At 36.0% G+C, this 4,329-nt stretch overlaps 1 protein-coding gene across 2 annotated transcripts in view; it reads right to left on the reverse strand.

The window, feature by feature from the left end:
- The window catches only part of LOC106870183 (uncharacterized), an 8,893-nt gene extending 5,117 nt beyond the window's left edge, over positions 1–3,776 (reverse strand). The window contains exon 1 of one of the 2 annotated variants that reach the window (XM_014916185.2): positions 2,661–3,776. The gene's annotated coding sequence lies outside the window, so the exon portion shown is untranslated. Of the gene's footprint in view, positions 1–1,253; positions 1,399–2,660 lie in introns of those variants that run through there. The other variant, XM_052976023.1, reaches the window with a different exon arrangement.
- Between the last annotated feature and the right edge of the window lie 553 nt (positions 3,777–4,329).

Raw genomic sequence — 4,329 nt, forward strand, 5'->3', positions numbered from 1 at the left:
TATATGTATGTATGTATGTATGTACGATTTGTTATATACAGTCATATGTTTCTCTCTACGTGAACTTTTCAAACAGATAAATTATTGATTCAATTAAAAGGGATTACAACAAAGAATGGCTCAAGTATTTGAACAGATCGATGATCTAAAGAAAGGTTCAAAAGATCAAGTGATTTTATTTTAAATTGTGATAAATAACTGAGGAATTTGTGGAACGAAAATGTATTGTTATGTACAGAAGGAAAGTAAGAGAGAATGAAAACAAAAAGAAAAATTTTTTTCTTTTAATTAATTACTGAGAAATTATGGCTGTTATGTTCCTATAAGTGGTAAAAGTAGCTTGGAGTTAAAGATAGCAGGGAGGAAGAGTTCATTTTAGAAAAGAGTGTGAAATGTCACAAAAAATAGTTTTAGTAATAAAAAAAATAAAGGAGGCATTTAAATAACAGCAGGAAGATACACTGGGGTCACTATTTCCGTGGATCCGCCTCCCTTATTTGACAGAAGTTCTTCCTCTGAAGATTTCTCCACCTTGTTCCCTTTCCAAGCAGCGAGTTTCTGCTCTCTTGGGGCCCAGCTTTCTTTTCTATAAGCATTTCTTTAGTCATTCCCCTAATCAACCTTCTCGTCAAAACCTTGAAACGTGTCACCTGCTTCCGTTCTCAGACACATCGTTTTTTTCTGTTCAGCTTCCTGTTAGTCATAAATCCCTTTATTCTGATAACTTCCTCCTTCGAACTGTTCCTCTCTGGACCTCGTCACCGTCGTCTTCTTTTCATCTGGTCTTCGCTATATAGTTTTTTAAACTTTTTATCAATCGACATCTTTTGAATTAGTAGACCCCCTTTTTCCCTTCTTTGTAGTTCTTTACGCGCCATAGTGACTCCAAGCCTTATTTGGGACTAAATCGTATAAAATAAACAACAACCTAATCTCTCTTCTTTGTGACAGGGTTGATTCTATGCAGAACAGAATTGAAGACTAGTTAGCGATTACTTTCACTGGTACGGACCGTACCAGTACATCCTTAGTATTTAATTTATTTAAACGAGGGAGAGAAATAAAGACCGAAAGAGACAACGCATAACAAACATCTGCTGTATCAGCGCAATATGAACATTCGTTACTGTTTTTGCATATTTGTGAATCAATACTCTCGTTGTAGCTAGGGATTAATTGACTAAAGTAGCGAGACAACTTGTTTGTACATCAGTTTATAAACAATTTTCTATGAGTACGTTTAATAAACTTACATGTAATTTAGTTGTACAAATTGACTTGTACAATTTGTCTTTTAACCATAACCAGCTCTCTGTGGAAATCAGTGTGGCAAAAAAAGCTTCACAAGTTTTCTAATCGTCATCAGTTCATCAAATTTTCGACTGACGCAATGTCGGTTGCTCGTTGTAACTTATAGAAGCAATTCCAAATGATTGCTACTCTCGCTCATTTCCTCTTTTTCACCCATGCATATAATTTCTCTTTCTCTTTCTCTCTCTCTCTGTCTCTGTGTCCTTTCTCTCTCTCTGTCTCTGTGTCCTTTCTCTCTCTCTCTCTCCGTGTCCTCCCTCTCTTCCTCCCTCCGTCTCTTTCTCTCCGTATCTCCCCTCTCTCTCTTTCTGTTTTAATTAGACTAAACCTGCTACATCCCCTGACCGTGAGGCTTGGCTTCATACCGTACACCAATCTCTTTTCCCCTTCGAGAACAAAGCTAACATTCAGGACAAAATCGATTGCTAAGTATGATGACAGAACAACACTGAAATCATAAAAGTATTACATCGACCAGTTGCGTACTGGTACGCAACTGGTACTTAATTTATCGACCCTGAAAGGATGAAAGGCAAAGTCGACCTCGGCGGAATTTGAACTCAGAAAGTTTCGGCTGATATACTCTCCAGCCTTCATCACGTGTTTGGGGAAAATTTCGAACCTGGGTTCTCATGCCCAGGTTCGAAATTTCCCCCAAGACACCTGATGAAGGCTGAAAGGTATATCAGCCGAAATATTGCGTTAACAACAAACAAGATGAGGACAAATATCCATCAATTGTAAATAATGTAAATAATGTACAGAATTCCTCATCTCTTAAATATAGAACTGAACAACAAAAGAACTATGAAAGACACATTGGATAATGTGACCCAAGATAACTGTAAAAAGATAGTAACATCATCACTGGAACTTCTTTGATTACCGATCTATTTGGTTTAGTTGACCCGGGGGCTAAATATCGACTTGGGAAGTCACATTGGATAATACATAGATAGGTCCACGATAGGAATGTGTTTCTTTACAGAAGTTCCAAATCAAGAAAGGTGAAGAAAAAATAGCAGCAATGAGAAAGGACACCGTGGATAATGTAATAAAAGATTGTTATGAATGGTGGGATCGTCATGGCTAGAACGCCATTTATTACAGATTTGAATTACAACGTTTGACCTGGGGCCAAACGACATAAGAAAACAGCAACACAAACAACAACAACAACAGCATCAGTCTTATATTTGTGGCAGTTTCTTTTCTCGAACGTTACACCTCGACCTTAATATAATCGTCATAATTGCTTTTTACTATAAAAGCTGTGAATTAAACCGGTTAATTAGTTAATCAATTAATTAAAAATAAACTAAGTGGATATAACTGTTGAAAATGAATACCTTTCAGTTCTCATGTATTTAGATGTTTCTCTCCGGGGTTATTGCACTTTTATGGTTTGAAGAGTTGCATTTAGAATAAGTCCAAAATCCATATCTCCAACAAAAAATATTCAAATTCCTGGTCAGTTTTATTCTAATACGCCATTATTCCTAACAGTGTCCGAAATAACTCCGGTTATTTGTTGAAGACCAATACTCTTAGAAGTAGCATACGACATTCGAATTTTATCCAGCTCTGTAGCATTAACAGCACTGTAAAATTAATATCACAAAGGTATGATCTTCAGATTGCCTGCAACGACTTCTCAATGTCTAGAATTCAGCTCAACTGGACATCGTGACCGAAATATTTCCAGCTACTTGCTTGAGTCCAACATTCTTACAACCAACATCCGGCATCCAAATTTCTCCAGCTACTTAGGAGTACCAGTAATCTAAAATTCACACCACAAAAAGCACGATCTCTGAATTGTCTGCAAAGATTTACCAAAGTCCAGAATTTATCTCAGCTGCATATCACGTCCGAAGCGCCTCAAGCTCTTTACCAATCGCTTGTAGTAGAGTAAATCTGAATTTTCTCTGGTTATTTGTGAAGTTCCGAAATTCATACCAGCTTTATTCTGCAGCAAATTTCGGTCAAGCTGTTTATTATTGCACAACATTCATACAAACTTCAGTCTCAATCCCAATTTCTCTCCAATTTCTTTAGCCATTGTTTAAAATCATGACTCCGTTCGCTCACCAAAGTTTCTGCCAGTTTATTTTCTCTTTTTTTTTTCTTCTTTTCGACGCAAAACTAATTCAAGACTCAATACAATATCCAGCTACATGTTATTTTTTTTAATCATTATTTTTTTTTCGCCATTTTATCATGAAACCATTTCCTAAATGAGAGTTATATATGATAGACAGTTCGACATCTCTCTAATGAAGTTTCACTAATTATTCAGAGCAGTGATCGATAACGAGTTGTGACAACATATCGCTGTATATATGAATGTGGGGCATATACGCTGGTTGGTGGCTGGTTCTCTCTAAAATGTGCCAGTCGTTTGTGAAAAGGAGAACGTTTTGTTAATGCGATTGTGCTTACTGCTACGTATGCTTGTGTATGTGTGTGTGTATGTGTGTGTATGCGTGTGCGTATGTGTGTGTGTGTATGTATGTGCGTGTGTGTGTGTGTAATGAATGTATTGGATACTGAAAGATTTTTTGATAATTCAATAAAAACTAGTTAAATATTAGGCAATGTGTTTCATTTAATTATTCATGGAACATATGTGGACACTCGTACGCATACGATTATACGCAGTCACATACACACACACGCACATAACCACATGTATATAAATATGATTATATATGTATGTATATTTACACACAGATATACGTAAATGTATACACACACACACACAGAGTTCTGCAGATAGATAGATAGATATATAGATAGATAGATAGATAGATAGATAGATAGATAGATAGATAGATAGATAGATAGATAGATAGATAGATAGATGGATAGATGGATAGATAGATAGATAGATAGATAGATAGATAGATGGATAGATAGATAGATAGACAGCAGTTTTTTTTCTTTTCTTTTTTGATTTTGCAGCTTTAGAAAAAAGAATAAATATATATATGTGCGTGCGTGTGTGTGTGTGTGCGT

Source organism: Octopus bimaculoides, chromosome 23 (genome assembly GCF_001194135.2).
Source record: "Octopus bimaculoides isolate UCB-OBI-ISO-001 chromosome 23, ASM119413v2, whole genome shotgun sequence".
Classification (NCBI taxonomy): domain Eukaryota; kingdom Metazoa; phylum Mollusca; class Cephalopoda; order Octopoda; family Octopodidae; genus Octopus; species Octopus bimaculoides.